Source organism: Ictidomys tridecemlineatus, chromosome 5 (genome assembly GCF_052094955.1).
Source record: "Ictidomys tridecemlineatus isolate mIctTri1 chromosome 5, mIctTri1.hap1, whole genome shotgun sequence".
NCBI lineage: Eukaryota > Metazoa > Chordata > Mammalia > Rodentia > Sciuridae > Ictidomys > Ictidomys tridecemlineatus.
This window is the reverse complement of record NC_135481.1, coordinates 183,050,133-183,074,391: the sequence shown is the minus strand read 5'-3', so window position 1 is coordinate 183,074,391 and position 24,259 is coordinate 183,050,133. Positions and strand designations below refer to the sequence as shown.

At 45.9% G+C, this 24,259-nt stretch overlaps 1 long non-coding RNA gene across 9 annotated transcripts in view; it reads left to right on the top strand.

The window, feature by feature from the left end:
• LOC144378131 (uncharacterized) overlaps window positions 1-24,259 on the top strand; it is a 149,664-nt gene that overhangs the window by 112,189 nt on the left and 13,216 nt on the right. For 8 of the 9 annotated variants that reach the window (XR_013439703.1, XR_013439702.1, XR_013439704.1 and 5 more), the window contains 3 exons: window positions 12,761-12,912; window positions 14,791-14,872; window positions 15,296-15,380. This is a non-coding gene — a long non-coding RNA (uncharacterized LOC144378131). Of the gene's footprint in view, window positions 1-12,760; window positions 12,913-13,631; window positions 13,743-14,790; window positions 14,873-15,295; window positions 15,381-24,259 lie in introns of all 9 variants that reach the window. The other variant, XR_013439705.1, reaches the window with a different exon arrangement.

The following is a 24,259-nucleotide window of genomic DNA, read 5'->3' as shown; positions in this document are numbered from 1 at the left end:
CTCCACCTCTGAAGGGAAAAAACAGTCTCTAATGTGTCCCTGCATCTCCAATGCAAGCCCAGGGCTGGGTGCAGGTAGGCGTCAATAAATGCTGATGAAAAGGATGGATAGATGGATGGATGGATGGCTGGTGTCTGCCCAGCTCTGTTGTAAGTGGGGAGTTTCTACTATTGTGTAGTGCAGCCAGGAGGTGGGGGCTGGGTTTTAACTCGGGGCTGATCTTGTGCCTGAGTTGTTCTACTCATAAAACACAAGGTGTGTCCTCGCGGGGACACAGTAGCAATGTGCCCGCCCGCCAGTGCATCAGATATGTCTTGCCAAACACCAGGCAAAATGAAATGTCCTGGGAGAGCAAACAGCCACCTCCCTCCTGTGCCAGGCGAGCAGGATCATTTTGCTCCATCTCTACACGCACTCCAGCCCTGTCTCTGCTGATGGCCTTGAGAGATACTGGCACAGTTGTGGCTGTGGCAGGTGCTGCAAGGGCCCCGGTACCTGCGTGGAGAGGACTCGCTGGCTTTCCAGGCAGCAGGCTCTCAAGGGAAGCAGGATCCCACATCCCAGGACTGCAATGTCAGATGGAGCCTGCCAGGGTCCGTGTTTGCTCTCCACCCTGCCAAGGCAGAGCCTGGCCTGCACACCGTGGCTGCAGGTGGGGCTGGAGTTAGTCCTTGGCTCTAAGCTCTGGGTGCAGGATCCACCTGGCTATTTGCAGAGTTTAGCTGTAGATCTGCCCCCAATGGCCCGAGTGTAAAATGTAGGGTGCTGATTTCCACATGCATCTCATTTGGCTTCCCCTTCAGAGCATTCAGCTTTGCCGATGCCACCCAGTTTTGGATTCAGAGATGGACAAGAATAGCAATAACTCACGTTTCTTATGCATCTGCTCTGGGTTCAGTCTTTGACATGGAGTGTCTCATTTAGGTTGTTGCTATCTCAAACTGGTTATCTGCACAGACATTAGAGTTAGCAGGACCTGGGTTTTTATTCCATCTCTTGAGCTTATAATTGTGCCCCAGGGCAAGTTGCTGCAAGTTGCTGCCTTCAGTCTCCTCACCTGTAGACTGTTCTGACTAGGAACAGTCTTGGTGCCTCACAGGGGGAAATCCTGCTTTGCTCAGGGTTTGCACACTACAGGTGTTCCCTCTGCTAGGGGGAGCCCTGGGATTCCACCAGGACGGCCACCCCTTTGTCTCTGATACTGTAACTGGGCTCCAGGTTTCCTCTGACCCTCTTCCTTGAGCCTCTGGCTGTGGAGATCTTTCCATGTTTCTATCCTGACTAACTTCGTGGACCTGGGCCCCCCTTCTGTGGTGCTGACTGGGACTCTTCTGTAGCAGGCTTTCTATGACATCTGTTCAAATCCCCGCTTGCCCAGGGGCAGGGCACTTCAGCGCTCCCTCATTTCCCTTCCAGGGCCTCCATCAGGCCTGAGGTTTCTTTCTTCCTCTGTCTTCTCTTTGACACAAGAGTGTGTGGTACAGTGAGTGTGTGGACACTAGGGTCTTATGTCTGTCAATTCCGTACGTGTGTGTCAGTGAGACAGGGAGACAGAATGTGCGTGCTGCCTCTAGCATAGAACCTGGGTGTGTGATGGGGTGAGAAAGTCATGTGAGGCTGCTGTTGGGGCACAGTGTGCGAGTGTGTGCACATGAGGCTGTGCATGGACAAGGAGGAGCATGGGTGTCCACGGGGGTGACCGTGCAGGTGCAAATCCATGTGCGCCCAAGGGAGTGAGATTAGTCATGCAGGGGTCTCGCTTTGTGGCATGCAGCCTGTGTATGTGTCAGTTGGTGACCATGTACCCCTGGAAGTTGTTGGTGAGGGGCTGCACCTGTGTGTGCAAGGGGATTAGTCAGGCCCGATTCTGCACTGCTGGGGCTTATTCTTGTGCTCTCATCAGAACTGCAGGGTGGAGTGAGATCCTTTCCTGGAAAGACAGTGGCCCAAAGTGCCTGCTCTCTCTCTCTGTCCCACATGACTGGTACTGAGACAGTTCCAGAATTCTCTAAGTAAGAGCTAGGCCCGGGGCCTGGGAGAGGTGGCCAAAGCAGGAAAGCAGGGGTTGGGGCCTGTAGAGGAGAAAAGAGGCCCGACTTAGATCTGAATCCAGTGCTTTTTTGTTCCCAGGCAGGTTCTGTCCAGTCCTCTATGCTGCTTCTTCAAGTGGGTCTGGGAGACCAAGAGTAGATGACAATGACCTTTTCCGGCTGTATTCAGAAGGCCAGAGTTTCTCTTGTCTTCATTGCCAGTGTCCTAACAAATTCTCTTTTCAAGAAAGATGTTTGTTGAATGCATTAACGACCTGTAGAAGGCTGGAGTGGCCTGGGGAAGGAGCGACTGCTTGAAACAGTCTTATCCTATATCACCCTGAGGACAAGGCATGTGGTCACACTGTTGTGTGTGCTGGGGCAAATGCCTGTGTATGCACACATGTGGGTGTGACAAGTGGTGGAAGGGATGGGGCAGCACTGTCCTCTACCTCACGGCTGCTCCTGGAGCTGAGGTTTTCCAAATCTGGCCACAATCTCCATGCTTCACCCTTTCGGCCAGTAGGGGGACAGGGCAGGGGGACTGAGTGTCAGTGTGGGGGTTTGTGTGGGGAGGGGCACCAGTCCTCCTGGGGGATTTGTACCAGCAGTTAAGCAGATAATTGCTTGTCAGATTGATTGAAGGCTTTTCAAAATGTCTTTTCCTTGAAACATCCTCCCATCCCCCAAAGAACAGATTATTTGAGTTGGAACTGTTTCCCTCTCTCAGCTTTTATTTTTTTTTTTTCTCCTTTCTCAAAGTAGTAATTACTGCCCGAGTGGCCCTCCATGGCGTTTCCTGTCATTTGGAGGCTCAGGCCAGCGGCTGTTTCCTCTGCTGGGTGAAGGAGAAGCAGGCCAATTAGGGAAATACCCACCCCCAGCCTGGCCCTGAGCCCCAGGGGCTCTTGGCGGCCTTCATGGCTGATAGGGCCCTGCTTCTCCTGTGGGGATGGCGGGTAGGAAGGAACTGGCCGACTGACCACCAGTAGCCTCTGGCTCTCTTCCGAATCCTGGGCTTTGATGTTTCTCTGTATCCCTGTCCTCTGGTGGGCAAGCACACACGGGCACACTGCAGGTGTGCATTGGACTCTGCACAGGTTCTTTGGCCCCAGTAAAACCCCATCACCTGGGTCACCCACAGGGCTTTTCCCAAGGGAGCTTGGCCTTGACGATCTGTTCAGCCCGGAAACATCTGCAAAGCATTGCCACCTCAGGTGGGTCGTGGCAGGTGAGATAGCAAGCATGGTGGAATGCTAGTCGCCAGATCTCAGAGGCCGGCTTGTGGGTGTCCACAGCACAACACTTTGAACTTTTCCGTATTTCCAAAATATTCATGGGCATTGAAAGTTTGCAAGGCCGCTCTGCGTATCCTCCTCACCACCCCTCCCACGCCCACTATTCATAATGGCCAAGAGCTGTTTTTTTTTTTTTTTTTTTTGGTTTGTTTTGTTTTTCCCTTCTTTCCTCTTCCTCCTCCTCTCAGATATTTCTCTCAGTCATAGAAGCCAACACTGAACAGGACTCAGTCTAGGATGAGCTCAAGAGCGGGGGCTCAGGACTGGGGCAGTTTGAGCCTACTCTGAGCTCTGCTTCCTTGTGATCCTGGGCGAGTGACTGACCACTCTGTTTCTCAGTTTACTTACCTGCAAGATGAGGTGAATAACAGTAGAACAGTCCTAAATTTGTTGTTGAATGAGAGAATGCACATCAAGTGCTTAGCGTAAAGCCTCAGACCTTTGTGCTTAACACAAGTCTCATAAGAAGTTGTGCACTGTGGAGAGACAGAGTGTGCAAGAGATGAATGAGGCAGGAGTCCTGAGTTTTGGGGTTCCAGGGGATGCCAGTCCCATCTGGGTGAGGAGTGGAAGGGTGGTAGTGGGCAGGAGGCTGGGGACAGTGGCTGGGACCATGGTGCCGTGATGATCAGGAGTGTGGTTTCCAGGACACAGAGGCCCAGATCAAATCCCAGCCCTGACACTTAAGAACTATATGACTTTGGACAGATGACCCACATCTCCATGTCTCTGTTTTCATACATGTGAAAAGGAGGGTCCTACTTGTTTTCACCTTAGGGGGGTAAATTAACTGAGTTAATAAACACAGAGAACTGGCCCATGGTAAAGCTGGACAAAAGTGTTTGCTGTTGTTCTTACATGTGCATATGAACTGCACGTGTTGCGCAGGTATGGTTGGTTCTCTCATATTTGAAAGCCCATGTACATGCAAGCATGCAGGCTGTGTCTATAGGTAGGTGTGTGGTGGGCACTGGGAAGCCTTGCAAGAAGACTTATGCATCCTGGGGAAGGAAGCCCTTTAGTGAGATGTAGAGGTTTTGGGCCCCCGGGTACCACTGAGAGGTATCATCAGTAAATGATAATCTATGTCATTGCCCCCCTAAGAAGCCTCAAGTTTTTCTCTTATTCAGACAGAAATATTTGCAGAGCACCTCTCGTGCACCAGGCCGTCTCAGGCCCTTCCCACATGCTCTTTTGTACACGTTTGTCTTTGGCCTTCTGGACCCCCAATCAGACGTCACTTCCTCTGCGAAGCCTTCCCAACTGGGGGAGGCCATCAAGCTGGATTCCCTTGGCATCCAGGTTTTCCAAGCCACAGTGAGACCTGTCCTGTGACACTTGTCTGCTCACCTTTGACTCCCCAGCACAAGACACCAGCCTCATCACAACTGCTTTTTTCCCCCCATATTTTCTTGTTGCTGTGTTGTAGCTGTTCATAATGGTGGGGTTTGTTGTTACATATTCGTACAAGCACACAATACAACAATATGATTTGGCCAGTGTCACTCTCCAGTATTTCTCCTTTTCCTCTCCTCCTTCCTCCCCTGGTCCCTTTCCTCTACTCTGCTGATCTCCCTTTAATTTTCATGAGATCTGACCCTACCTTTTTTTTTTTCCCCTTTTTTTCTTTCTAGCTTCTACCTGCGAGAGAAAACGTAGGACCCTAGACCTTCTGAGTTTAGCTTATTTTGTTTAAACATAAGTTCCATCCATTTTCCTGCAAATGACGTAATTTCATCTTCTTTGTGGCTGAATAAAAACTCCACTGTGTGTATGTACCGCATTTTCTTTATCACTTAATTTATTGATGGACACCTAGCTGGTTCTGTGATGGTTATTGGGAATTAGTATCATTGTTGTGAATCAATAAATGAACGAATGAATGAATTGTTCAAGGTGAGAAAACCCTCGAATACCCTGATCAGTCAACACAGAGGCTGGGAGTTAGGGTTCACTAGTTTCTTAATTCCTGTCATTGTCACTTCTATCTGTGCCATGGACTCCACAACAGCCTGCCTGGAGCCAGAGGGCTCAGCAAGAGTTAAAGGAGGAGTGGGTGGTGGCAGCTGGGGGCGGTGAGCTCCTCAAGGCTGCTAGAAGTGTTGGAAGCAGGGCAGGGAAACTGTCAGTGTCCTTCAGATAAGAAGACATTCGACCTTGGGCTCAGCCCAAGGTCCTTCCCCGGAGGTTTCCAGTGTGCCAGCACTGACCCCAGGGGAGGCCAAGGGAGCTGCCTTGACTGCAGCAGCCCTGCCTGGGGCTGCACCCAGCCTTGCTTTATCTCCTCCCGCCACACGCTGGCCAGGAGTGCCGGGCACGCAGGACTTGGCTGGCCTGCAGGAAGCGGAGGAGTTTCTGTCTCTCTATGGGTCAGAGGTGACTGAAATTTGGCAGCCAGGGAAATGGGAACTTCCTGTGGCCCTCCTCAGAGCCGAGAGTGGCAGCTCCTGCCGCCAGACCCCAGACAGAGCGGGTGATCTAGAAGTGCCTGAAATGTGATTTTCATGGCCAGTTCCTCCTACAAGACATGTGGTGGGACTGGATTCCACAGTGTGTGTGTGTGCACATGCTCACATGAGCAGAGTGAACGTGCACACATACATGTGTACACACTTACTATATGCATGAGTGTGCATGTGTAGGTGTCGGTTTGTGTGTCTCTAGATGAATCTGAGAATCTGAGCTTGTGGATGCTTTTGTCCTATGTGTGAAACAGGGATGCATATGTGTGCCCACACATTGCTTAAGTGTGCAAATGTGCATCTATCCAAGGTCTGTGTGAGCCTGTGTATGGAACACATGTGTACGAACACATGGGGGCATGATTTCAATGTGTGTGTGTTGCATATCCTAAAAAATGTATTCTGGAGCCTCTCAGGATCAAGCTACCGAAGGAGGGGACAAGAAGCCATGATGTTGGAAACATCTCGTCCTTCACATGGCCTCCGGGTTTCTGGAGAGGGTTTGTGTTTCTTTTTTTGCCAACAAATGTGGATACGTCTCATTCAAATATGTGAATTCCAACACTCTCTATTCAATAAGCTCACAGTCCAGCTCGGCCTCAGCAGCTAGTCAGAGGTGGGAGATTGGAAAGAATGGCGATAGGAGCAGCTCTAGGGTGAAGGGGTGAGCGGAGCTTCCCCTCGGCTAGGGAGGGTCCAGGCCTGGAAGGTAGCCCAGGCCTATTGCATCCCAGCTGCATCTGATCCCACAGTGCAGGGTGGACACCTCACAGAGGATTAGATGCAATATCCACAGTGGGTCCCTGCCTTTAATGACTACTCCAAACCAGGGGCTTTTGGAGTATAAGGTATAAAGCCTCCCAGGGAGGAGGAGTTGAGCAGAATCTTCTCCTTTACAACATTTAGGACACTCTGTTATTTATAGTTATTCTTCATTTGTACACTGTTTGTTTAATGTCTATTTCTAAAATAGACCCAGGGTGCGGCCCATTGACAGTTTTCGCAGGTGAAGTTTTATTGGAACACAGGCTTACGGGGTGCTTGCGTATTTTCTATGGCAGCTTTCATGCTACAATGGCAGAGTTGAGTGGTTGTGATGTAGACCCTTTGACTCTCAAGGCTTGAAATATTGACTATCTGGCCTTTGGTTAAAAACAAATTGCTGACCCCTCCACTAGACTGGTAAACTTATAAGGGTGGGGATGATCAACTCCATGCGTAGTGCTTTGATTGATGGAAGGCCATATGAAGGACCAGGTGTTTCCAACAGCACGGCTTTGTATCCCCTCATTCAGTGCCTTGATCCCGAGAGGTTCCAGAATACTTTTTCAGGATATGCAACACACACACACACACACACACACACACACACATTGGAATCATGCTCCCATATGTTCGTACACATGTGTTCCATACACAGGCTTACACTGACCTCAGATAGATGTCATTTGCACACCTAAGCACATGCATAGGCACACATAAACACTCCTGTATCACACAAACCCTATTTCACACAAATATTAGTTGAATGAATGAAGAACTTGGTTAATTTCGGTGGCACAGGGCCAAGTATCAGCAATGGGAGTACTGGTGCTAAGACAGAGTGCCTGCACCCATGTGCCCACGCGCGCGTACACACACACACACACACCACACACACACACACACACACACACACACACACTCCACAGGGAACTATACTGTCCTAGAGGTTAACCAGCAGAGGGATTGTTTGGCAAGGGAGGGCTTCTCAGGAGATGTGGCATGGAGCTGGTCCTGGTATTTTCCAGAGGAAATAGGAATCACACTCCAGGAGGAGGGATCATTAGAGGTAAAGATGAAGAAGACCAAGGGAGGCTGGTGTGGTGGTGGCACGCCTGTAATCCAGCAGCCCAGGAGGCTGAGGCAGGAAGATCGCAAGTTCAAAGCCAGCCTCAGCAATTTAGGGAGACTCTAAACAACTCAGTGAGACCCTGTCTCTAAATGAAATATAAAATATGGGCTGGGGCTGTGGCTCAGCAGTTAAGGACCTCTGGGTTCAATCTCCAGTAACAAGGGAGGATTAAAAAAAAAGACCAAGGGAAGGAAGGGTGGGCTGGGTACCGCTAAATATGTGAGGCCTAGATGTGTCTGTGACAGGGGCACAGGAAGCTAGAGGTTCTGGGCTCAGGTTTTCAGGGCCTGGAAGGGTTACCAGTAAGGCGTTTGCACTTGGTTCTCTGGAACCTGGGGAATTGCTGGAAGTGTCTGTGGAGGCTGCAGGGAGGCCTGGGCAAATGAAGAATGTGGGACACTGGGCAGGTCACTGCCCTTCTCTGGACTACAGTTTCAGGGGCAAAATGAGAATTGTGGTACTTGCCTCCCAGGGCTAGGGAAGGATGACCTGAGATTGGGATGTGAGCAGATTCTGCCTGAGTGTCTAATAAGCAAATTGGCTGGAGAAATTACAGGACACCTCATTAGATTTGAATCTGATATCAAAACATCTTGTTTGAATATAAGCATATCCCCCAATTGCACAGGACATACTTGCAAAACAGTTCATTGTTTTTCGGGAATTCAAATCTGCCTGCCTGCCCTGTGCTTTTATTTGCTCAATCTGGCAACCCAACTGCTCAGGGATGCTGGCTGAGTCCCGATCTTTGTTGATGGCTTCAAGGTCCCCAATACCTGCCTGAGTTGTTTAGGACCTCCCTAAGTTGCTGAGGCTGGCTTTGAACTTGATCTTCCTGCCTCTTCCTGTGAAGAGAGAAACAGAATGACCGACCAGCTGTGGGGCTGGACACTTGAGGTTCGAGGCATCATGGGGAAGTAAATAAAGGCTCTGGGAAGGGAAGGGACTAGCTCAAGGCCACTTAAGGCACAGTCCTGGAATTTTGCTTTCCTCTGAAGCTGGTCCAGAGGAAGCTTTGGCTCTTGGTGGTGTGTGTGGCATTCCTTGAGAGAACTGAGAGGAGGAGAGAGCAAAGAGCTCTAAGAGTGGCTTCTAGAATCTTCAGAGCCACCCCTGTCCTGGCAGGAGATGCAGCGTGTGATCTTCACGACATCCCTTACTCTATCTGTGCCTCAATTCACCCAGCCATAAAATGGGACTAATTACACCCACCACACAGGTGAGTTGTGAGGATTAATTAATGTTTGTAAAGGCTTTGTGATCCTTGGATGAAAGACGCTCCTTACATATAAAGGGTCATTATTTTTATTATTATTATACAAGTGCCAAGTATTATTACCTTAATTAGCTTTTCTAGATATCAAAAGCAATTAGACCGATCACTTGCTGAACGCCACTTTGGAAACCCAAGTCACAGAAACTCGCACACTCATTTGGCAGCTCTATTACTGGCCAGGGACTGGCATGTGTCAAAAGGGAGCGCTGAGATTTGCAGAAGAAATTTGTTTCTGGCTCCGGCCAAGTTTCACCCCGTTTCAAAATTTTGTAGGTATTTCAGACTCTCTGAAAACAAAAGTTTTTCTGTGGAAATGCTGCTACGGGGAGCTTTGGAAGGAAGACCTTACTTGGCAGCCAAAGTGGCTTGGTCTTAGATTAGAAGTATGTCATCCCATTTTCCATGAAATACAGAGATGACCGGGCCTTGGTCACGAGGGCCAGTCCACATGAAGGGAAGGTATCACTCGATGGGGGTCTACTGTGGGCCTACCCTTATCCTAATGTGTGTGTGTGTGTTTATCTTTTTCTATCACATTCCTGTGTAGGATGTAAGAGCTTTTTGATCCTCATTTCCAAAACAAGGACATCATGGCTCAGAGAAGTCCAATGACAGCTGGGAAATACAAGGAGAAGAACACACACTGATTCCCCAACTTATACTTAGGTTTGATGTAATTCCCACCTGACTTGGGTCTAATCTGGCCCCGAAGCAGTCAAGACAATTTGCTGATATTTAAGCAGAGGGATAGGAACATATTATAGGGCTGATCGGGTCATGTGATGCTTGGAGTCACTTAAAACCCCAGCCTGCAAAATCTGCCCAAGCCTTGGCCCAACATAGGTTTGCCTTTTAGGGTCTTTGGAGTTGGCACAGAACCCCAGGGTTCAAAGACAGGAGGGGACTGTGGCCTGGATGTGCCATCAGGCAGGCAGGACAGGCTGGGGCAGCTATCAGCGGGGTGAGGCTTCCTCTGTGCTGTCCAGTTAGCTGACAGGGTGCAGAGCTGCCTGTAATTAACTTTACCAGCGTCCTTAACAGAGGTAAGAGGACCTTTACCCCACTTCCCTTTCCACTCTGTCCAGCTTCCTCAGTGTCCTTGAGGACCTTCCTAAAGCCGTGAGTAGGCCAGGGAGCACTGGGCTGAGCTACATTGACAATGTATTCCAAACCAAGCTTGCAGCCCAGACCTGCAGTTCTACAAACCCATTTTCTTTTTACTGAACCTTCCTGAGGCCTGGGTTGGGGCCATTGTGAAGTCAGTTGGTGCATTAAGAGGTTATCACATTGTTGTGGGCTTGGTGGATAGAAGGAACACATTGTTAGCAGTGTAGGAAGAGGTTGACATATTATTCATGGAAGGGTTGCTGAGTGGCTGGATGGATGGGATGGTGGGTGTGGGTAGGTATTGTTGGATTAGACGTGGAGTTGTGAGTCTAGGCAGAAGGAGGCATGGTCCACTGAACAGAAGGGTTGGTATGTGGGTGTAGGGATTGATGTGGATGGTAGAAAATGTATAGAGGAATTGGAGATTTTTGGTGGATGGATGGAGGTTTTGGAAAAGAACAGAGGGGCTGGCAGGTGAGGTGTTGGTGCAAGGGGAGAGGGGTTAACAAGTTTATAGAGAAGTTAGCTAACAGATGGGTAAGGGGTTGGTGGATGGTCGAAAGATTTTGGAGATAAGTGGGGAATGGGGCCTGGATGGGGAGGATGTTGGAAATAAAGGAGTTCTGAAATATGGGGCTTCTTCAAAGATAAAGGGGTTGGTGGGTGGGCTAGAAAAAATGGCAGGTTCTGTGGAAGTTCAGGAAACTGGTAGAAGGTGGACAAACTGTAAAGGTGGGTGAGTAGATGGAGGGCAGGTGGACAGTTGGGTGGAGGAGCTGGTGGGCAGATGAGGAGTGAGCTGAACCATGGAGATTTGATGGATGGGTGGTTGAGGGAAGAATAGAGATAGATAAATGGAGGATGGCAGAGAAACAGCTGAGATGTCCAACAGAAGACAGCACTGGCAGATGGTAGAACCACTGGCAAAGGAACAGGAAAGATGGCGGAGGTGCAAAACATTCAGTGGAGGGCTGGGGATGTGGCTCAAGCGGTAGCGCACTCGCCTGGCATGCGTGTGGCCCAGGTTTGATCCTCAGCACCACATACCAACAAAGATGTTGTGTCCGCCGAAAACTAAAGAAAATAAATATTTAAATTCTCTCTTTCTCTCTCTTTAAAAACAAACAAAAAAACCAAAAAAACCACATTCAGTGGAATGATATGAAGGTTGGTGAAAGGAGGGGCTGGTGGAAAGGTAGAAAGCTTGGCTGAAAGGTGGAAGAGTTGGCTCTGTGTCCTGAGCATTAGCCTGGACAGGTAATAGAATCTTTCAGTGCCCAGCCCAGTGGGTGGCTGTGACCATCTTCCTCTCGTGTCTTTCCTCCCTCTCTGGAGTCGGGCTCTCGCTAGGCTCATAAATCCCCAGTCCAGCAGGCTTTCTGTAATTATCCCTGGAACAGTAGCCGGAGAGGTGGGGCAGGTGGGGCTGGGAAGAAAAGAGCTGACTCAGAGGCTCTGTCTTTTGGTGGTTTGTCAAATGTGGCCAGTGTCCAGCATGCCAAGGGCAGTCCCCAAGACGCCTCCCTTCCCAAGGCACCTGGCTGTCACGAATCCCATTCTGGATGCCCCCAAAGAATATGAGGAGGAGGAGAAGAGTTCATTAGGTTAAGAACTTGACAGACTCTCTCCCTCCCCACTGTGTCTCCTCTGATTCTCTCTCTTCCTCTTTCTTCTGTTCTTACATCTTTCATGCCTCTATTTGTTCTACTTCTTCAATATCCTTTTCTTCCATTTGTTCTCTATTTCTGTTTATCTCTGTTGTTTTCTTTCTTTCTTTCTTTCTTTCTTTCTTTCTTTCTTTCTTTCTTTCTTTCTTTCTTTCTTTCTTTCTTTCTTTCTTTCATATCTTGTTTCTTTTCTCTCCCTTTTCTGTTTCTTGGTGACTCTTCTTTTGCTGTCTTTGTCCCCCATCCCTGCTTTTTTTCCTATCATTTTCCTCTTCTGCCTCTTTCCCTGCCCACCACTCTGGACCTCTCTCCTGGGCAGGCCTCTGTTCTTGGCATGGGAATCTGTCCTTTGCATGGGAAGCCACTAAACAAAAGTAAAGGCAAGGCCACCCTCCCTCTGCAGATGACAGGTCCTGGTCAAGGAAGACCCTCCCTCCTGAGGCAGTGGGCACAGCTGGGAGGGGACAGCAGGGTCCTGGCACAGACCCATGTGAGACTTTGGTATGGAGTTGGCCATATCAAGGGGCCCAGTTTTAATCTTAAGGAGTTGACAAAATGGCGCAGTGGTTAAGAGTGCTCTGGAGTTTGAGACACCTGGGCTCACATCTCAGCCCTGGTTCTACTCACTAGCTGTGGGGTCTTGGACAAATGGTTAGCTTCTCTGATCCTCAGTTCACTCATCTCTAAAATAGGACTCCAAATAATATCTTCTTCTTGAGGGGTTTGTGAAAATTAAATGAGAGTGTTGGAAGAAAAGTTCCTGTATCCTCATCAAGATTCAACCAGAGAAGATGGGAAACTACTAGAACAACAGAGAATAAGGGCGTTGGTGGGAGGGTCTGGTCCTATGCAATTTTGGGCAGCTGGTCAAACGCTCTACAGGAGGCTGTTGCTTCTGTGTTTGGGGCAGAAGTCAACAGGGCAGGCTGTGGGGGAAGGAAAGGCAGGAGCTGGAGGGCAAAGACAAAGAGGAATCTGAGGGTGCCTTGCGTCCCCGACAGCCTTTCATCTCCTTTGAATCTCCAGCTCTGAAGATTCATGACCCACGGCCTGCTGGAGAGGCTGGTGAGCACTTTCATGTCATTTGATGGCTCCTGGGCCAAGAGGTGGGCAAGCTGGAGGAGGGTGCCTGGCAGAGAGTACAGGAGCCGCAGCAGGTGCTGCCCCGGACTGACCAGGTGAGCTTGCAACCAGCAGTGACGTGGGTGCACCACCACAGCCCAGGGATGTGGGTCTAGGTGCTCACCCCACCCCCATAGCTACCTCTGAGTTGTTAAAACAAAACAGAACAACAAAACCGAAGTCTGGCTGCTGCTGCTGCTCCTTCATGTCTCTTGGGGCCTAGGCTGACTCAGAACCATGCCGAGAGGGGAATTCTGGGAAACATAGTTCTAGTTTAGCTAAACTGACTCAGTGCAAATCCACAACATCCCCAGAAGCCATGCTATTTTGGCCTTTAATATCTCTTCTCTTCTTTTTTTCTTTTTTATCTTTTATGAAAAACATTGTAAATATTTGTCTCTTCTTTTTTAAAAAAATCAAACCTTTAACTTTAGCTGTCAAAAACTGTATATATTTATTGAGTACAACATGTTTTGATATATGTATACCTTGTGGAGTGGTTAAATTGAGCTAATTAACATTACTTCACGGACTTATTACTCTTTTTTTGTATTGAGAACTCTTAAAATTTATTCTCCTGGCAATTTTCAAGAATAGATTGTTGTTGACTATGGTCACCATGAGTTCTAATAGAGCTCTTCGACTTATCTTGTCTTCTTTTAATTTCCTAACCTGAATTCTGAGCCTAAAGATAGACTGCTTTGTTCTCCAGGTGATTTAGTACTTTAGGGTAAATATAAAATGCTTCAATAAATACTTTTGTGTGTTTTTAAAGTTCACCTGGTGATTCTAGTGTATAGGTGGGCATGGAAGTTCATTTGTCCACATCAGCAGCAACTGGCCACAATGAACACCAGGGCCAGGGAAGTCCAAGGTCACACAACTGGTAAGTGATGACTCTTCCACTTGACCAAAATTCTGGGTTCTGCTGTATCACATGGCTCCTGCAGAGGACAGGGCAGGGAGTGGACATATTGGTGAGCTCAAGTCTGTGACACAGATATGGGGTATGAAGGGAAGGCTCCCCTTCTCCTGCTTATTTCATAGTATGCTCTGTTTAACCTCCAGGCATCTGGCTTGGGGCTGTGGCTGGGCTAGCCCACTTCCCAGTGGCCAGGCCTGAGTTTTGGAGATAGGAAGAGGACACATCTTATGTGGCAGTTGGCTTGTCACTAAAGATCTGTGCTCCCTTTGCATGTCTAGGAAGAAGTGACTTATGGAGAAGCAATGACCCATTCAAGGACTGCATTTTCCAGGTCTTTCTGCATGAGGCAGGGCCTAGGGCATGTGAATGGAAGTGATGTGAATTGCTTTCTGGCTGGGAAGCTTAAGAAGCAGTTGAGCTTTTCCACCTGTTTGGTCATCTTCTGGGAGGAGGTTAACCTCCATACCTGGGTACTAGGTGACTGACTGGAGCAGTCTCCTCCTCTTGCCAACTAGGAGCCCCTGGACCAGACAGTTCTTTTAGTGGTAAATCAGCTTTTATTGTGATAAGTATCTGGCAATATGCCAATCTAATTGTTCTCAAAGGTGGATCATGGACCAGCAGCAGCAGCAGCAGCAGCAGCAGCCCCTGGAAACATGTTAGAAATACAAACTTTGAGCACAAATCTACTGAGTTTGAAAACTTGGGGCTGAGAGCCAGCCTTTGGGGCTTTACCAAACCTCCAGAGGATCCCAATGCGTACTCAAGTTTGAAAACCCTGGTACTAGCCTCATCACCATTTCATTCATAGCTCATGAATGGAGAGCCAAGCTCAGGGCCTCACAGCTGGCTTCCTGCCCTCCCGCATGCCATCCTCATCCTCCACTCCATCTTTGCCTCCCAAGGGCCTCCTGCAGAAGGCAGCAATGACACATGCTCTAATTCATGACATGAAGGCAGCATGAGATAGTTCATTAATTCCTTCCTCAATTTTTCAATCTCTTGACAGTCACTGAGAAGCATTGGCACTAGGCTGACTGACAACGTTCCCTGAGGAGCTACAGAATACAGTTTGGACCTAAGCCCTATAGGTAGGTTTTATTACCACCACAGGCTTTCAGATGCAAAAGCAGAGCTCAGAGAGTTGTGGATTGGGGTGGGGGTGGGTTCCAGGATTCAAGCCCTGTTCTCTCTGCTTCCATCTCCCACATTCTTTCTACACTCTTACAGCTTCCAGGACTGCATTTCCAGATGATTGATCTTTAGCAGACAGAACTTATCAATTGCAACATCTTTTGCACCTATGGAATGGCATCCAAGCCATTCAGGGAAGATTTGCCTGTCACATTTTTCTGAATATATTAGACACGGGTATATGTTTGATTTATTCATGGTCTGTGACTACAAATTCAATACATCCCAAAAGAATGACTGACTGAGCTAATTAATAAATAAACTAATTGGTGGTGATGGTGTAACTTGCTTAAACACTTGATTTTTTTTTTTATCCCTAGAAACTTCTTGGGTTCCTACAGATGGTAAAACACTATCTGCACAGAGGCTGGCACCCAGTTGCAGTTGCTGCAATTGTTTGCAGAGGTGAGCAAATGAACATAGCCCTCACAGGCCAGGAATGACATGGTGTGAGTTAAGGTAGTGTTTTCTTGAACTTAAACATATATCAGAAACACTTGTAGGGCTTGTTAAAACACAGGCTCCTGAGATCCATCCTCAGAGTTTCTGATCTGGTAAGTGTGGAACTTGGCCAAAATATTGCATTTCTAACAATTTTCTAGGTGATCCTAATACTGCTGGTCTAGGAACCACATTTTAAAAATCACTGGGTTAGTGTAATGTCAGATGCTGTAACAAATAAATCCCTGAATGTCAATGGCTGACCACCATGAAAGTATATTTCCCACTCATTGGTAGGGGAATAGTTGAATGTGTCATGATATGACATGTGTTGTTGCAGTTGGGAACAATCAGATGTAAAAGGATTAATTCGAAATGCTATCTATGATTTGTTAACGGATAAATGATACTGCTGTTGGAAAGAATCAGGTATAAGTGTATGGACCTGAAGTGCTATATATGATCTATGGACTGACAAAAGTAACTTCCCAAATAGTTTATGTAGTATGATCCCATTTTTGTAAACAAACCAAATCAAACAACACATTTACCCAAACTTCAAGCCCTATTTATATTTTACAAATAGAGTAAAAAAGCAAATAAAATTGTACCTGGTTATTAACGTAAGTGTACCTCTGGAAGTTAGGGGAGATGATTAGCTTTCTAATTATATTCTGCATTACTTAAGAGACTGTGAGTTTTAGAATAATTTGAAATTCAAGAAATAACAAAAAGTATTCAGCTCATAAAGGGATGGATTTGACCCTGCTTTGTTTCTCCCTTATAGGAGATAGGATGATTTTTTTTCTGTCTATAGGACGAATGATGTTGGAACCATAGCAATTTTGGTAAATTAATGAGTAACCGTGTCAGATATTATATGCATATGCTGAGACTCTTGCTTCCTGGGACTTGGGCATGCCTAGGGGATCAAACCATCCAGGAGGTTGCAAATGGTATGCGTGGAGAGCATACGTAGTCCACAATGGCTGGCTGTAGATGGGTGAATATTATGCCAGCACAACCTTCTCTTCTTGTGTCCAAGACTCTGTGGACTGCAGAGGTTCATTCCTGAAACTGAAAAATGAGTGTAAGGGGCTTCAGCACTGATGGTCAAGGAAATATTTCTTCTAGAAGAGAGAAGGAGAGATGGGATTCATTAGACACTAAGGTTCGAGACTTTGGGCCCAAAATACTTGACTCAAAGGAAGTCAGGGAAGAATTCAAAGACTAGTTTCTTCTTCCTGGGTGAGTGGCCAGGCTGGTCCTAACAGGGCATTGCAGACCTATCTTCTTTGTGTTGAAAGGAGGAGGATCAATTCCAGATTGGCAGGGTTGCCTTCAAACCTCACTTAATTACACCCCTGGGTTGGTTCAGGTGGTTCCTGAGGTGTTGGAATCTCTGCCAGCCCTCCTGGATGCTGGGAGTCAGCAGGGAAGGTCACATTCTGCAACCATACCTGAGGTCTGGCCCCTTAGGGGAACAAAGGAAGACAAACCAGCTTGAGAGTCACTTGCACTTACCTAGTGAGGTGAGTGGGGAGGTATGTTCTATGTCAGGGGAGACAGTGGAAGGAGATACGAGTCTTTAGGGGAAATTTTCTAAGGAAAGGATCTAGTCCACAAGGTTGGGACAGAAATCCCTTCATGGGAACCTCACTCATGAACAACTTGGTTCAGGCTGCTTGGCATGGGGTGGGTGGTGGGGCGGTGAGCACAGAATAGGAAATTCGGGTCCCAGTGCTATCAATATTTAGCTGTGTGGCCATGTGCCAGGCTCTCTACTTAGTTGAACTATTAGCAATATTTGCTGATTTCACCTCCACAACAGTTCTAACCTGTAGGTGTTGCCAGCATCTCTGTTTGCCATTGGAGAAACTGAAGTTCAGATCATACAGCTAGCAAGCATCAGGATTACTTGTGACCCCAGTCTGTGCTGGTGTTTTCTTTACTGATATTTCCATACCTTCTTTCTTGCCTTCTTTGAACTTCACTCCAGGGTCCATCTGTAACATGGGTTTGTAATAGTCAATTTCCTGCCAAGAAATGGGAATTTACTTCGGTATTTCAAACACCGGGGATTTAATTCAAGGAATTAGTCATACAAGTAGCTGAAAAAAAACTGAGAGGTACCCCAGATTTTAGTCAGGACAGGAAGCTACTACTGGCCTTCAGGATGAAGCACCACAGGATCTGGTATTTTTACCAAATCCCAGATATCTGCCAGTCCCCAGGAGCTAAAAACATGGCAGTTTATGACAAGTGGGGTGGGTACCATGGAGGAATCATAATCTCAGCCTTAGTCGATGCAGGGAGTCAAGTGAAAGGGTGTGGCATAGGGAGATTTTCCCCCTTCAACCTTCCTCTAGTACTTCCCCCTGGATGAAATTACCAGAAAGTGAGGGGACAAGGGACCCTGAAGAATGTAAGTCCCAGAGCAGATCAGAGGAAGGGTATCAAAAGGATCTGAGACCAGATAGGCAGTGGACCATTTTTAAGGAACACTGGGAGCACTGATGAAGACCATGTGGGACGCGTATGAGACATGGGGCGGGCAAGTTGTATGTGACCAGCTGGGCTGATGACTGGCTGCCACTGTCACTCTCATGTTAGAAAGTGGAAGTTGTTGGGTTCCATGCTGTTGGGCCTTCTTCAGGAGTGAGCAAGCAGTTAGAAAGAGATGCAGAAGGAAGGCAGTGTCCTCTGCAGCTGGGGGAACGTGTCCATTTACCTGACCTGCTGGCATCTTACCAACTTTGCTCCAATTACTCAAGTTATTTCTCCATCCTCCATTCTCTGCCTCCAAGTGAGAGCTCAGGGGCCTGCTGGGAGATTCTGGCTGCCTGTCCTTTTTAGCTGGCGGTGGGCACCTGGCTGGCACATGTGCAGGAGGAGCACAGATTTGGATCTAAGATTCAGGTAATCCCCCAATTCCTCTAAGATGTTCACATTTGGAACTGGGGGCATGGCAACCACCCTCTGCTTACCTCTTTGACCATCCTAATATCTGTCAGGAAGCAGAACTGTCTCTGTTCAATTTTGATCAAACCAATTAGGGTCCCTATGGTGACCTCCCTCTCATCATCCTTTTCTCCATCATTCCCTCTTTTCTCTCCTCCTCTTTTCTGATTTTATTTCCAATAATATTTGATCATTTACTTTGTGTCAAGTATTCTGCCATATAAACAATAGGAACATAATTGTGGGTAAAATAGCTTTAAAAAGTACACATAGATTTGAAATTTAAAAAACCCAATTCTAAAAAAAATCATGGTTCAAATGAGAAATCATAAAATATGTTGTACAAGAAAGATTTATAACTGAATAGTAATGAAAATTCTATATGTCAATCATTAGAGAGTGCATCCAAAGCAGTACTTAGAGTGATATTTATAGCCTTAAATGTTTATAATGAACTTAATAATATAGGGAAAGACTGGAAGGTTAAATACACAAAAGTTTCAGTAATACAGGAAGGCAATAATAAAATAAGAACAAAATTTAATAATATAAACATAAAACACATTAATGATGATCAATTAATTAAGGTCAGACTCTGAAAAGGCAGAAAACGAAAAGGCCAATCAGTGCATATGCAGCAGGTGGATATTACAAATAACAAAATAATATGTGAATAATTTTATATGAAAATCTTGGAAATCTTTTGGAAAGGAACACTTTAAAGAAAAATGTAATTTAGTGAAACTGACTTAAGAAAAATAAGAAACCCCAATATATCTGTAACCATTATTGTTTACTTTTTTGTATTGTATTGTTTCAGACAAAATTTATAATTCTTAATTTATGAATACAAAAGTGGAGGCTCAGAGAGATAAGGAAAGCTAAGAGTCTGCAGGTAGGAAGGGGTGGAGAAACCCAGGTGTGTCTGAGCGGAAGGATTCTCCCTCCCATGGCGGGAGGGAGTTATCTGATCAGGCTCTGTTGGGAAACTCCCAGAGATGCCTGCCGTTTGGGTTGCTCAATTACAGATACTTTTAATGCACCTCTAGGAGAGGCATTTGGCTCCTGAATTTCCCCTGAATGTTTCACCATCACCATCTCCAATTACCTTACCCGCACAGCAGCCCTGCAGCTCCTGGAGATTTTTCAATACCACCCATCTAAGAGGAGCAGGATGAGCAACCCGAGCCTTGGCCCACGGCCCTTTGACTCAGCAGCCTTTGGCACAAGAATGCTGAGGCCTGCCTCTCTCAGTGCCCACAGCTGCAGCCCAGGCTGCCAATCCAGGCCTCCTGTTGCAAGGAAGCAGGTGGGAGACAGACTCCCAGGTCTGAGGCCTCCAAGAAGCCTACATCTCACAAGTAGGAATTGAGGCTTGAAATGAGAATTTCAATTTTTTGGGGGTGGTTAATGCTATGGTTTGGATAAGTGTTCTCCAAGGTCCTTGTGTTAAAGGCTTTGTCCATAGGGTGTACTCTTGAGAATTGGAGCCTTTAGGAGATAGAGCAACCTAGAAAGTCTTTAGGTCACTGGGAGTGATGGCATGCCCTTAAAGGGTAATATGGCACCCCTTTCACTCTTTCTTCCTGCTTTCACTCTGCCCATGCACTCCTGCCTTAATGTGGTATCTCAAGGCAGGCCCCAAACAAATAGAGCCAACCAATCATGGATTAAAATCTCCCAGAGTGTAAGACAAAACAAACCTTTTCTTTTTATAAGTTGGCAATTTCAGGTATTTTGTTACAGTGACATACAGCTGACTAACATGGTTGGAAACCCAACGATGGAACTTAACCTTGATGACCCTTGTGAAGTGGCATCTATCATCTCTGTTTTGCCTCCCTACATTCCTTCTCTTGGGAATATAGCCTTATCTGTCTCTCCTTGGGGTTCTGGTGGGGTTGCCAAGGACAGAGTCCTACCATCTCTGGACACATGACTCAAGCCAATGAGATCTCTTTTCTCACTTTTAATACATGAATACTCCTTTGTTTCTTTGGATTTGCTAAACAGAAGTGAAGGAGGTCTGGAGTGTTTGGGGCAAGGTCCATCTCCCTCTGCATCGTGACAGCTAGAGAGGAAAAAAAAAATGAGAGAACATATAGAAACAAAACTGAGAGAAAAACTGGGACACTTGACAATCCCATGTGAACTCCTGGATCCAGATGTGTCCTTTGCAAGTTTCCCCCGCCCCGACCCATTTCTCTTAGGGACTCGGAGCCAATACTGTCCCTTTGTTCTTAACTATGTCTGATCTGGGCTTTGGTCTCTTGAAGCCCAAAGACTCCCGACTAATGCAGTTTGTCTTGGCTCTCTTCTCTCTGTCCCTTTGGAGTGACTCATCTCCCCAGCACCTTACAGCTCCCCCCCGAGTCCTCCACTTCGGAAATGGGCTACAACACATTCAGCCTGCTGCTTCAAGGGGAATGTTTAGCTTGGCTCTGAATGTTTTCATGACTGACATAATGATAAAGAACCACGAGAGGTCCTTGCCAAGGTGGGGACTCAATAAAACCTATCCTCTTGGGGACTGGACTAAAGGCAAAAATAATAACCCCACCTAACCTGGAGTCAGGAACCGAGCCCTGTGCTGGAAGTGCATTAGCTCACTTCACCTGCAAGACTCAACACTCAGCTTCTATTATGTTTCCCATTTTACAGATGAGAAAGCTGAGGTCATGGAACAGAAATCATTTGCCCAGGGTCACACAGTTAGGAAGCAGTAAAGCCAAGTTATAAACTCAGGAATTTTTACTTTGCAGTCCATATTCTGATCCCTTTTATCCACTTGTATGATTAAGTTACTTAAGTTAATATGGTGGAATTGGTTGGCAGGAGGTGTTTTGTTGTGTTTTTTAGTTGTAGATGGACACAATACCTTTATTTATTTTTATGTGGTGCTGAGGATCAACCCCAGTGCCTCACATGTGCGAGGCAGACGCTCTACCACTGAGCTATAGCCCCAGCTCATTTTTTCTAAAAAAAATTATCCTCAATCTCTTTTATATAGTGTAGATTTTTTGCACTTAACAACCCTTACATAAAAACAAAACAAAACAAAATAAACAAGTCTTCTTTTGTGGGGGAATGAGAGCTATAAAAAAAAAAACTGCTATGAATTAAGGGGAGGAAATAAAACAGTGAACCCCAAACTACCCTTTTCATGGTTTTATCTCCTAAAACACAGTCATGCTGTTTTCTTTGTAAGAGGGAAAGCTGCCGTAGCCCACTGCTACCTGGTAGATTAGGGCTGGCTCCCTATCACCTGACTTCAGAGTCCCCTGCCATCTGGTCCTCAGTGATTTTCCCAGGTTACACACTGCACCCCCTTCACCCCACAGCCACTGAGCCCTCACTAGGGCCCTGGCCATGTGTTCCCATGGCTGCTTATTTCTAAACAGGTTTGCTGAGATAGAAGGTCAAGGTGACCCTCTCATCCTCTCTGACATTGGTGCTGTCCCTCCGTCTCCTCTTGCTGTCATGGTGGCCTCAGGGACTTTGGGGATCTGGCTAAAAAGAAGTCGAATTCGGGATATACTTGGTTGGGGTTTCCAGTTTGTCATTCGCAGTTGTTTCTAGGTGTAGGTAGGTAATTGCTAGTCCCTTCAGTGTGGAAATCACGTCTAAGAACTCTGGTACCACCTACTGTGACGACTCACATGTGACGCGGGTATATTGTGACATGAAGGTTTGAGGCCAGAGGCTGTGTCATGACATGAACGTGTTCTATGGTGCCTAAAGTATGGCGGAGAAACCAAGTGTGGAATGCACAGAGTCAGAGGCTGGAGTGTGTGTGCGTGTATGTGTGTGTGTGTGTGTGTGTGTGTGTAATGCTGTGTCTTAGAACCCTGAGTGCAGGCATTTTTGTCTAAAGTATGACTAATGAACACCCCTGATGGATCACAACAAATTAAAAATCTTTAGTACTATCTGAAATTCTTTTTTCCATTCTTAATTACAAAAAGAGTAGTTTTTTTTTTTTTTTGGTTTGTTTTCTGCAAAATGGTTATGTGTCTCAGCAATAAACACCCAGAAACATCCACTGAAAGCATTTGACTTTCAACTTCCAGTCTTTTTTTCTCTTATAATCTCTTTAGGATTATACTGAATAATTTTGTACCACTCTTTTTCTGCTAAGCATCTGTATCATGAATATTTCCTCAAGTTGTAGGTATCTCACTAGAAAAATAATCTTGAGGACAATGTTTTTCCATTTCTATATTGTACCGATGTGTATTTGGCAAATTCACATTTTTTTTTTGTGGTGTTGGGGATCAAACCCAGAACCTTGTACATGGGAGACAAGCACTCTACCAACTGAGCTATATCCTCAGCCCAACCAATCTACTTTTAAGTTATATTAAGTTATTTCTAGTTTCTCAATATTACATAGAATGCAATAATGAGTAACTCTGAATATGTCTTTATTTGTATCATTTATATTTATGATATTTTCTTAGCATAATGATGAGAAATGAAATTAATTGGTCAAGAATTTTATATAAGCATTTGATCAGTTAAGAATTTTATGTCTATTAAGAAATTTAACCTGCACGAGGGATAGAAATTTACTTTTTCCCTATACATCCTAGTAGGACCTAAGTATTATTATTATTTTTTACTATATTTGTCAATTTGATGGATGAAAATAGTAACTTCTTACTAAATTTGTTTTTTTTTTGCCATTTTAATATCCATACAAATTACTTTAAAAACTTATTTCAAAAAGGAGGGCCTTGCACCCTGCTCTCTGGATAGTTTGAAATGTTCACGAAGCCCTCTGGAGTCGTAATTCTCCATTCAAACCTGCAGCTCCATAGAATTTTCCTATTGCACTGCAACTGGCTCATCTGCTTCTTGGGTCTGGAGTCTTCAGCCTGTGTTCTGATTTGTTGTATTTAAGTTCTCAGTGCAAGCTTCATTACTGAGGAGGGATGCGTTTATAAAATAAACAAATAGATTCTGTTTGAAAGGTAAGAAATTTCAGGGAAAGAGAAGGAAAATCTCTTCCTGAAGACCATGTAGCTAGTAAATGCTGAATCCAAGTTTTAACCCCAGGACCATGTCATGCTGTTATGGCCTGGATTACAATCCATTCTTCCAAATTCCTATGTTGAATTCCTAATCCCCAGAACCTCAGAATGTGATTACATTTGGAGTCTTTAAAGAGAAAATTCATTTAAATGAGATCATTGGAGTGGGTGCCCATCCACTATGGCTTGTGTCTCTATAAGAAGAGGAGATCAGGACACAGATATACACAGAGGAAAAGATCACGTGAAGACACAGGAATCCACCTAAAAAAAAAGTTAAAAAAGAAATCATTTAAATAATGTATTTTTATTTCATCCAGTAAATCTAAAGTACGATTGTTTGAACATAAACCTATATGAGACACTATTAGTAAATTATTTTGCATTCCTCTTCTCATCCTAAATCCCTGGAGCCTGATGTGTATTTTGCACTGACAGAACATATTCATTTGGATTAAACACATTTCACCCGCTTAGTAGCTGTTGTGGACAGTAAAGTGGCCACCACATTGAACAGCGAGGGTGTAGATAATCCCTTCCTTTCTGCACATCAATTTTAGAAAAAAGTCATTGTTTTATTCTGACAATACATCATTGTAGACAATGAAGAAAAAATTCAGTCCGTGTGCTTGGAAATGTCATTCCTGAAAATTTGGTCTTTGCTTTGTCATTAGCAGCTCTAATAGCTGGGTTAGTTGTTCTTCAAAGGACTAAACCATTTGCTCATTTTGGACATTCGTTTTCCTCACTGGCATTAGACTGAATCTGTCTGTAGGCATCAGATTCAGAATCTTCCTGTGCCTGGAGGGAGAGTCTTTTGCCCCTCCTCCCCTCAGCATCTTCCAAGTT